The sequence below is a fragment of the Triticum dicoccoides genome, chromosome 6B, assembly GCF_002162155.2.
Source record: "Triticum dicoccoides isolate Atlit2015 ecotype Zavitan chromosome 6B, WEW_v2.0, whole genome shotgun sequence".
Taxonomy (NCBI): domain Eukaryota; kingdom Viridiplantae; phylum Streptophyta; class Magnoliopsida; order Poales; family Poaceae; genus Triticum; species Triticum dicoccoides.
In genome coordinates this window covers 306,772,479-306,783,821 of record NC_041391.1, presented here as the reverse complement: position 1 = coordinate 306,783,821, position 11,343 = coordinate 306,772,479, and the positions used below count along the sequence as shown (strand labels likewise).

General features: G+C 55.7%; 1 protein-coding gene across 2 annotated transcripts in view; it reads left to right on the top strand.

Annotated features, from left to right (window-relative positions):
• LOC119322300 (E3 ubiquitin-protein ligase GW2-like) overlaps positions 1-11,343 on the top strand; it is an 18,419-nt gene that overhangs the window by 4,441 nt on the left and 2,635 nt on the right. The gene's annotated exons all lie outside the window — the stretch shown is intronic.

Here is an 11,343-nt window from a genome sequence, read left to right as displayed (position 1 = left end):
GCCCACGCTGGCTCTCGCGGCGCCACCCGTGCCCGCCCCAGCGCCACAGTGGCCGCACTGGCCCGCATCGGCCCAGCCGCGCCAACCGCGCCACCCGCGCCGCTCCAATTTCCACCGCCGCCGCCCAGCTCTGGACCGGGCCAGTCCACACCAGGCAGCCTCTCGATACAGCACGTCCGTTTTCCGCCGTCGCCGTCCCTGATTCCGGCCTGGCTGATCGGGACGTCACCACCGCCAGTCTACATGGAGGCCGGGGAACCACCGGTACCCACGCTGCAGTACGGTGACCCGTCTGGCTCCGCTGGCCCCTACGCCGGCCACTCCACCACCGACCGGGCGCTGCCGTCATCGCTGTCCCGCACCGCCGAGCCAGTCGGCCATGGTGCTCTTGTTAGACCTTTCAGCCTGAGCATTGATAGTTGTGGATGACACTAGGAGAGTTGGGACAATTTTCGTTGGTTTATTTCTCACACAATGCCTTGCCAACCTGAGGGGTTGGGGATACATATTTATAGGCTGCTAGCCAGCCAAGGCATATGCTAAGATGCTGCTAAGATGCCAGTCTAAGATGCTAGATGCTAGTCTAAGATGCTAACTGACAGTCCTTGATGGTCAAGAACAGAACTCTATCCTAACAGCCAGTCCTTGATGGTCCAGGACTTTATCCTCCTAACTGCCACAAGGACCATGTGCTGCAGCCCCACAAGGACCCTAGTACACAGACTTATCCCATTCTCCCCCTAAGTCTTGTACGTCGTCTTGTGGGAGAGTTGAATCATCCCAATCCTGGAGCAAAGTTCGAGGAACTTGACCCTCCCAAGGGGCTTGGTGAGCAGGTCTGCGAGCTGATCCTTGGTGTTGATGTAGCTCGCCTTGATGCTCCCTTCTTCCACACAACTGCGGATGAAGTGATACCTCAGTCGGATGTGCTTGCTCCGTTCGTGGAACACGGGGTTCTTTGCCAGGGCCAGGGCGGACTTGCTGTCCACCAGGAGCTGCACTGTTCTGGTGTCTTGAACGAGAAGATCACCAAGCAGTCGAGCAAGCCAGAGCGCCTGAGTGCAGGCGGTGGAGGCCGCTATGTACTCAGCCTCACAGCTGGACAGGGCCACCACCTGCTGCTTGACTGATTGCCAGCTCACGAGACACTTGCCGAGGAAGAGGAGGATCCGGCTCGTGCTCTTGCTGGTGTCGATGTCGCCGGCGTGGTCGCTGTCGCTGTACCCGACGAAGTGTGCCGCCCCAGGACACCTAGGGTAGTGGAGGCCATGGTCGAGGGTCCCTGCTATGTAGCGGACGATCCTCTTCACTGCCTGCTGGTGTTCCGACGTTGGTCGCTCCATGAACCGACTGACATAGCCGACGGAGAATGCCAAGTCCGGCCGTGTGTGAGTGAGGTAGCGAAGGCTCCCCACAAGGCGTCGGTACTGCGTAGCACCACTTCCTCCGTCGTGCTGTCGCGGCTCAGTTTCAGCCTCTCCTCCATCGGAGTGAGAGCTGGATGGCAGTCGGTGAGCCCAGCTAGCTCAACGATGCGCTTGGCGTAGGCGGACTGTCGAAGCGCGATCCCGGAGTGGTCCTGGTGCACCTCAATCCCTATATAGAAGGAGAGGAGCCCCAGGTCACTCATCTGGAACGTGGCCTTCATGTCTTCCTTGAACGCCGCCACCTCTGCATCTTTGGTGCCGGTGATCACCAGGTCGTCAACGTAGACGCCCACCAGCAGGGCATTTCCTCCACTCCCTCGTCGGTAGACGGCAGCCTCATGCGGGCTCTGCTCGAAACCCATCTTCTTCAGCGTGGAGTCCAGCTTGGCGTTCCACGCCCTGGGTGCCTGCCGAAAGGCCATAGAGAGCCTTGCGCAGGCGGAGCACCTTGCCCTCCTGGCCGGGAATCGTAAACCCCGGTGGCTGATGCACGTAGACTTCCTCCTTCAAGTCGCCGTTGAGGAATGCCGACTTAACGTCCATGTGGTGGACACGCCAGCCCTCCTGGGCAACCAGCGCAAGGAGAAGTCGCACGGACTCCATCCGTGCCACGGGAGCGAAAGCGTCGTCGAAGTCGACTCCTTCCTGCTGCAAGAAGCCTCGGGCCACCAAGCGAGCCTTGTGCTTGGTGATGGCGCCGACTCCATCCCTCTTCAGCTTGAACACCCACTTAAGGGTGATTGCGCGGTGACCTCGAGGGAGATTAGCAAGCTCCTAGGTGCGGTTTTGCTCGACCGCATCCATCTCCAACTGCATCGCGGCGCGCCATGCCGCGTCTCTCTCGGCCTCTGCAAAGGACCGTGGTTCGCCGTCTTCACACGCGAGCTGTAGCTGCGCCTCCAGGTCACGTGGCACCAGTCCTGGCACCGGCTGGTCGCCGAGCAGATTATCCATCGTACGGTACCGCAGCGGTTCGCCGTCATACCACGCGTCGATACGCTCCTCGTCGTGAGTGAGCGGGGAAGCGAACTTCATCGGGTTGTGCTCTGCGTGAGCTGGTGCTGATGAAGACGAGCCCGGAGTGGCGACCGCCGGGACTGGAGTATGCGGCGTCGCCGGTTGTGGTGTCGTCGGTGTAGCAGGCGCCGGAGTCGATGTAGTTGGGGCCGGAGTAGACGTGCCCGGTGAAGAGGAGCTGCTTGCTCCCCCAGCTTCCTTGAAGTGGGCGTACTCGACAATGAAGTCGTCATACGTCGGCGTCGAGCCGTCGTCCACCGCCTTGTCCCATTGCCACCCTCGCCCTTCGTTGAACACGACGTCTCGCGCTGTGCGCACACGTTGTGTCTTTGGGTCGAGGATGCGGTAGGACTTTGAGCCCTCCGCGTAGCCGATGAAGACTCCCGGAGTGCTCCTGTCGTCGAGCTTGCCGATGTGGCCGAGCTCCTTGGCGAACGCAAGGCAACCAAAGACCCGCAAATGACAGACCGCCGGCTTCTGCCCATGCCAGGCCTCGTACGGAGTTCTGCCGTCGAGTGCCTTAGTAGGAGAGCGGTTGAGGATGTAGACGGCCGTTAGCACCGCCTCTCCCCAGAAGACAGCCGGCATCCCTCTCTGCTTGAGGAGAGCCCGAGCCATCCCCACAATCGTCTGGTTGCGCCGCTCGACGACGCCGTTTTGCTGCGGGCTGTACGGCGCGGAGTAGTGGCGCTGGATGCCCTCATCAGCGCAGTACGACGCGAATTCAGCTGCCGTGAACTCGCCGCCGTTGTCAGTGCAGAACACGCGCAATTTGCGGCCGCTCTCCGCCTCCACACCAACTTGCGCGCGCCTGATGGCGTCCGCCGCTTCTCCCTTACTGCCGAGGATCATCACCCACATGTAGCGGGAGAGATCATCGACGAGCAGCAGGAAGTAGCGTCGACCTCCTGGTGTGGCTGGCGTCACCGGGCCGCACAGGTCTCCGTGCACGAGCTCCAGCTTCTCCTTAGCCCGAAAACTCGCCTGTTGGGGAAAGGGGAGTCGTCTCTGCTTTGTCAGCACGCAGATGTCGCAGAACTGCTCCACATGGTCGAGGCATGGCAGGCCTCGCACCATCTCCTTGGCACTTAGACGCTTCAGGGCCTCAAAGTGAAGGTGCCCAAATCGCTCATGCCACTGCCACGCCTCGTCGTCTCGACGGACAGCGAGACAGACCGGTTGTGCCACCTGCACATCAAGGACGTAGAGTCGATTTTCACCTCTGGGCACCTTGGCGAGAAGGCGACGCTGGCGATCCCAGATGCGTAGGACCCCATGCTCAATCAGCACGCGTGAGCCGTTCTCATCCAGCTGTCCCAAGCTGATGATGGAATTTGAGTAAAGTGCACCCTAGGTCCTCGAACTATTTTAAAGGTGTCACATAAGTCCTTAAACTATGAAAAGTGTCATCCAGGTCCTCAAAAATCCTTGAAGTGCAATATGTGTGTACGTATGTGACACATTTGAAATAGTTCAAGGACCTACATGACACCTCTAAAATAGTTTGAGGACTTGGATGACACGCATATTGCACTTTGAGAACCTGAATGACCCTTTTCATAGTTCGAGAACCTACATAACACCTTTAAAATAGTTTGAGGACCTTTGATGCACTTCACTCATGGAATTTCTTAGCGCGGGGATGTAGTAGACACCGGTGAGCAGCCGGTGCTCTCCCATCTTGGTGGTGAAGATGACGGAGCCGACGCCCTTTATCTCCACAGCGGAGGCATCCCCGAACTTGACGGAGCCTCGCGCATCGGAGTTGAGCTCGGCGAAGAATTCCCTTCGACCGGTCATGTGGTGGGTGGCGCCGGTGTCGAGGCACCACCCCGTAGCCTTGTCCTTCCCGGAGCCATCGCCGAGAAGAGCGTGTGCTTTTGGCTCATCGAGGTGGATGAAAGCCTTTGCGACTGGAGTCGCCGAGGGTAGCTCAATGCTTGCATGCGCCATGAATTGAGCCGTCTCCTCCTCCTTCGCCTGTGCGACGTGAGCCTGGCCTTGTCGTGGTTGCCGACACTCATTGGCCCAATGGCCAAACCGGCCACAGTTGTGGCAACTGTTGTCTTGTGCCGGCTTGGGCTTGCCAGCGGCGCCGTCCTTGGCGCCTCCGCGGGCGTCACCTTCGGCACGTCCTTGTGCCCTGCCCGGGGGGCCTCTTCGCGCCTTATGCTGCTTGCCACGCTTGCGGCCGCCCGTCGAGGAGGAAGGCTCCCCCTTCCTCCTGTCACCAAGGCTGGGATCCCACTGCTCCCGAGTTAGGAGCAGCTTCCCGCCGGTGGTGACGGGCCCCGAGGGGGGTTGTGGCTCGTCGGTGTCGACGACCTTGAGACGGCCTATCGCCTCCTCGATCGTCATCGTGGAGAGGTCCAGCAACGACTCGATCGAGCGAGCCATCTGCTTGTACTTCTCGGGAATGCACCGAAAAAGCTTCTCGACAGCTCTCTCCTCGGTGTAGGTGGCATCGCCAAACTTCACCATCTTCTGCAGCAGAGTGTTGAGACGGAGAGCAAAGTCATCAACGTCCTCACCTGGCTTGAAGCCTAGGTTCTCCCACTCCTTACGAAGTGCCTGCAGGGTGGACTTGCGAGCACGGTCGCTGCCGATGCGTGCTGCGGCGATGGCGTCCCAAGCCTCCTTGGCAGTCCGCTTGTTGGAAAGCGAGAACTGCATCTCGGGCGGGACTGCGGCGATGAGGGCGTCCAGTGCCCGTCGATCCTCTAGGTGGTCGACGTTGCTGTCCTGGACTGCCTCCCACATGCGCCGCACCTGGAGCCTGACCTTCATGATCCCGGCCCACTCGACGTAGTTGGTTTTAGTGAGGGTAGGCCACCCAACACTGGAACCAACATCTCTGACCACAGTCCGGACCTCGTAGAGGCCGCGGTCCTGGTCGTTGCAGCCGCCGTCGCGGTGCGCGCCTCCACCTGGAGCGCGGGCGTGCTCGGCTGCCCACTGCGCCGTCCGCTCCTGCGCCACTTTGGCGCGATCTGCGTCGGCGCCGTCGTCCGCAGGCGCGGAGCTGCTGGAGCTGCCGGGGCTGCCGCGGAGTGCCTTGGCATCCGCCGTAGCCTCACGGGCTGCTTCTGCTGCTGCTGCTGCTTCTACCTCCGCCCTGGCTGCTTCTACCTCCGCTCTGGCTGCTGCCAGCATCGCTGCAGCCAGCCTCGACACTCTTGCCGCCGCAGCAGCTGCTGCTACAGCCGCTCGCTCACGCTCCTCTGCCACGGCGCGCTCGGCCTCCTGCCGGCGCCGCATGCTCGAGGTAGCCGTGTGCTGAGAGCGACCTGCAGACATGGCTCGCTGCAGGGGGGCTGTTGCGTGAAGAGGAGGCCGATGAAGACGAGCTGCTGCTCAACAGTCCGGAGGGAGGAAGGTAACCAGAGGCAGACGGAGCAGCTGCTGCTACCGACTTGGGCTGCTCACAGGAAATGCTCAGGGTACAGGTTAACCTGGCTCTGATACCACTTGTTAGACCTTTCAGCCTGAGCATTGATAGTTGTGGATGACACTAGGAGAGTTGGGACAATTTTCGTTGGTTTATTTCTCACACAATGCCTTGCCAACCTGAGGGGTTGGGGATACATATTTATAGGCTGCTAGCCAGCCAAGGCATATGCTAAGATGCTGCTAAGATGCCAGTCTAAGATGCTAACTGACAGTCCTTGATGGTCAAGAACAGAACTCTATCCTAACAGCCAGTCCTTGATGGTCCAGGACTTTATCCTCCTAACTGCCACAAGGACCATGTGCTGCAGCCCCACAAGGACCCTAGTACACAGACTTATCCATCAGCTCTGACCCGGACGCGGCCACGGTTCGCCAAGATTGACTTCGCCACTTATGACGGCACAGAGGACCCCCTCAACTGGCTCAACCAGTGCGAGCAATTCTTCCGCGGGCAGCGCACACTCGCGTCGGATCGCACTTGGCTCGCCTCTTACCATCTCCGCGGTGCAGCACAGACATGGTACTACGCCCTCGAGCAGGACGAGGGCGGCATGCCCCCGTGGGAGTGCTTTCGCGAGCTGTGCCTCCTTCGTTTTGGGCCACCGATCCGCGGGAGCCGCCTGGCGGAGTTGGGCCGTCTACCCTTCACCTCCACGGTGCAGGACTTCGCCGACCGCTTCCAGGCCCTGGCGTGTCACGCGCCGGGTGTGACGGCACTATAGTGGGCCGAGCTCTTTGTCGGGGGCCTTCCAGACCACATCCACATGGACGTCGAGTTGCAGGGACCCCAGGACCTCCAGACGGCCATGTACTACGCCCGCGCGTTCGAGCGCCGTGTGGTGGCCATCCAGCAGGCATCACCATCCCGGGCCGCCGGGCCGCTACCCGGGCCGGATGTTCCCGCACAGGGTCGGCCTGCTCAGGCTTCCGCGGCACCCCTTGCCGCGACCGCGGCGCGCTCGTTCCGCCGGCTCACCTCGGCCGAGCTACTCGAGCGTCGCCGCCAAGGGTTGTGCTTCAACTGCGACGAGCCCTACACGCCCGGCCACGTCTGCCCGCGACTCTTCTACCTGGAGGCTGCAGACTACATTGAGGAGGACGTCGTCGCCGCCGACCCAGCTGTAGCGAAGGTGTTTGACGCTGGTTGACCACCGCGAGGAGTTCAGCAAGCGCTTCCCCACCTTACAGCTCGAGGACGAGCTGTTTGTACAGGCGGGGAGAAGTGTTATGACCGTCATATTAGGGGCTTAGCCCAGTGGGTTGTGGCCCAAGTTATCTTATCGTTATTAGGGGCTTAGCCCAATTATCTTATCTTTTGCTTAGGAGTCAAGTAAACCTCTCTATATAAGGAGAGGAGATGTATCGATCTAAGGAAGCAAGAAGCAATCAGTATTTGCTCGGCTTCCCTTAGGGAGCCGGGAGACCTAACCCTAGCCACCTCTTGCGTCCGCCGCCGTCGCACCAGCCGCAAGGACGGCGCTCAGCCGCCGGCCGCCGCGCAATCTCCTCCTCCCTCCTCCCTCCTTCCCTTACAGGCTACGCCCTAGACCGGGTAGAACCCTAGTTTCTGCCATCTTCACTTTACACTTGCATTCTGCGTTCCAATCGTTTGTGTAATCCACCCTGCTCTACACCATTCAAGTTAACATAGCACTAGAGTTACTGTAAGGTTGGCTCCTACTGGATACGGAGCTTTATTCTATGATTATTACAAAATGATTTAGTTTATTAAAAATCACAAGTGGAGTTTATAGTTATTTCCTGTCTAAATTGAATGTTCTTTAGTTAGTCAATAGCTCAATGCGGGAAAGAATACTTGTATTTTGATCATGCTTTGAGTGTGCCAACCCAACTTGGCTAATATCTACAATGAACACCATATACTGATCTTCTCTATGATTGTGGTGGAATAATTGGTACAAAGCAATCATTTTGAACAATTCTGTACAATTTTGTTCGAGGGGAACGATCTTAAGAAGGAATTAGTTTTTTAAGTCATTTTCTGTTCAGATTGAATGCTCTGTAGTTGGCCTATGCAGGAAAACAATGAGTGTGCCGACCCCAGTTGAGCTAACGGCTACACATCAACACTGTATTCTTACCTTCCCTATGAGTGCAATAAAATAATTGGTCTTCAACCCAAGGGTGAAAACCAGACAGGTTGGCCTTTGCGGCAAAACAATGTTTATATGTTGTTTGTTGCGTGTGCCAAACCTTGTTGACCTAACCGCTACACCTTAAACTATATTTGTACCTTCTCTATGTAAAGGAATAATTGATCTTCAACCCAAGGGTGAACGCCAGGCAGTTTTGGTTATTAATTTAGCACAAAAATTCTCTACGCACTTGTAAAAGGAGCGACCTTCTCTTTTTGGGGACTTTCTTGCACATTACAACATTAGAGAGTTCAGACCTGAAAGTTTCAAATACTGACAGATTGCATAGACCAGTAGCATCTCTTTGGGTAATGTGTCATGTTGGATTGATGGCTAAACTGGTAGGATGCTCATCAATACACCAAGCTTGTGGTTCGTTGTGGAAGTCCTATCGGTCCAAAACACAAATGGTTACGGAAGGATCAATTACTGACATAACCCTAATTACTGAAAAGTAGATAAAAGTAAATGTCAGTATTCTTCTCTGTTTTATTGAGAGGGGCAGCCCCTTTATATAGTAGACAAGACTTGACCAACAAGCCGGTAAATCTATTCAAACTCTAATACAATCTCTAAACTGGCTGGACTCTTTCCTAACAGAGTTGCTTCATCAACTAGGACTCGGGATAAGACTCCATGTTTTGATGGGCTGGCCCACACAACATCTCTCCCATCCTTGAAAAACAGCTTGTCTGCAAGCTGCAGGTTATCAATTACCTCCCAGGGGACCTTGGGTGTTACTAGTTGTGGAGTTATCTTGGTCGTAGTGATCAGCCTCGATGAAGAGAAGCTGCGCGCACAGGTGACCCCGAACATAAATCTCATCACAGTTGAAGCAAAGGCCTTGAGGACGGCGTTCTGCTAACTCAACTGGAGTGAGGTGCTGAACCTGCCGTGGCGGGGCTGGCTCTGGAGTGGTCCACAACAGAACATGTGCTAGTGGTGCTGGCGGGAAAGGTATTGTAGCTGTGTTGACTGCAGGAAGATCGGAGGGGCAGAAGGGTCTTGTAGGCCCAGAAGGCTGGTGTGATGACGCTGTTAGAGGGTAAGGCCGCTGCTCATAGGCCTTGGCGACGGAGATGGGGATGTGGAGGTCAGATGGCCGTTGAAGTTCGACGTCAATGCGAAGACCACCGGGCAGCCCTGTTGCGTACAGAAACCGTTGTTGGGACGGTGTTAATGGCTCATTGTTGCGACACATAGCGCTAGAAACCTGCTAGTGTAGTCTGTGACCGAGGAAGTGAACAGCAGACGCACAAACACACCCAAGGCATTTGCGTGAAGTGACGGCACAAATTGAACGTGGCAAGCCTCCTTGGACCACTCCCATGTCGGCATGCCGAAATTGCCTTGAGCTGTAAGTACCAGAATTAAGCGTCATTTGGTGAGGTGGTAGGCTGCAGTGCGCTGTCCACATAAAACTGCTCGCACCTATTGAGCCAACCAAGAGGATCGACCAAGCCATCATATATTGGGAATTCAAGGTTGTGGAAGCGGGGCACGGCGGAACCCGAATCAGAGCCGAGGTGATGGTTAGGCAGGGTTAGAAGGGAGGTGAAGGGCGGGTGGATCCATAGATGGGTTGTGGAGGGGGGCATGGCCATAATGGCGTATGAAATCGGTTGGCAGGTGGAGGCGTGAAGGTGGTAGAGGCGGCGGCGAAAATCTGCGGCTGCTGCTGCTGATGGTTGGGTTGCTTCTGCGCTGATAGGTGGGTGAAAAATTGGTGTGGGATTTGGGCTGCAGAGTGGGAGTGCCAAGTGGCCCAGATTGATGTTAGGGGGTGGCTGTGGTAAGTAAGGAGATGGTTGGAGGTGGTAAAAGGGTGTTGACGGCTGAGGTGGTTGGCAGCGATTGCCACAGGTTGTGTTGCAAGGGGAAGTAGAAGGTGGAAAGCAGGAAAGTGAATGGGTAGTGGGGGTGGGCAATCTGCCTGGCGGGTGGAGTCTGCCGACGGTGGCGATTCCCTTGCTGGAAAAAAGGGATACCGGAGGTTCTGTTGGCGAACGGAAGCACCAGGGGCGCGTTGTTGCTGGGTAGGAGGGCCTCAAACGGGGAAGTGGCATCATGAGCGGCTGCTGCAGCCGATAGAATATGGCGGCGGGGGCAGGGCCGGCGGCCTTTGCTTGAGCGCCGTCAAGCGCTGCATCAGTCCGGTGAGGAGCGCCTAGTCCTCCGCTCGTTGGCGTGTGAAGGTCTCCAATTGCTTTGTGATGATCGTCATCTGCTCCACTGCCTTGATCTCAGTTTCTTTGCCCGTGATGGCTCAGATACCAAATTGGAAGGATCTTCTACTGACATAACCCTAATTACTGAAAAGTAGATAAAAGTAAACGACAACATTCTTCCCTGCTCTATTGAGAGGGGTCGGCCCTTTATATAGTAGACAAGACTTGACCAACAAGCCGGTAAATATATTCAAACTCTAATACGATCTCTGAAGTGACTGGAATCTTTCCTAACAACGTTGCTTCATCAACTAGGACTCTAATTAAGGGATAAGACTCCACGTTTGATGGGCTGGCCCACATAACAGGTTAACTACTTGTCTGGCGTGTACACTAAAGCCTATCAGTATCTCAGTAATTGAAATTACCTCTTATCCTTGAGCTAGGTTGTCAAATTGAATCCTCCATGCTTCAGTTGCTGAAAGGTACAAAACGTTTCCAGGATAGTTTTTTTTATGCTACGTACTAGTAAATGACAGGATCTGTTCAGTTCGGACTAAACAAGGGGGCTCTTTTGTAACCGTGCAACTGCAGAAACTGATAGAGTTTGGAGAAAATGCTCGAGCCAGAATGAAGTTGAGGTTCCAAAGAGCATTTGGCCGAATCTTGGTTTTCCTCTTAAGGTCCTTTATCAGAAGATTGGTGTGCTGTACTGGTAGTTAGTTTATACTTCCACTGGGGCCCTGGTTTGGAGGGTATCATTCCAGCATAAAACTGCAGAATCTTAAGCTTTATTATGAGCATGGGTATGACTGGACGGAATTCAAAGAAAATTAGACCCCTTTCATGTTGAAACCTGAAACTTCTCATCAGCATCTCATGGAAGCGTTGCTTTTGGAAAAAGTAAACTAAGTAATTAATAGTCTTACACGAAAAAGCCTTAATCTTTTGGTTGAATATGAGCATGTTTTACTTTGAAATGGAGGTAAAAGATTTACCTCATTCCCTTAATTAGATGAGAATTTAGTCATGACATGGACAAAGCCAAACAAAGCAGCCAAAAAGAGCCCAACAAGAAAAAGGCCTACTTTCGTGGTAGGATGCTCCCTAGATGTGCCCCCCCCC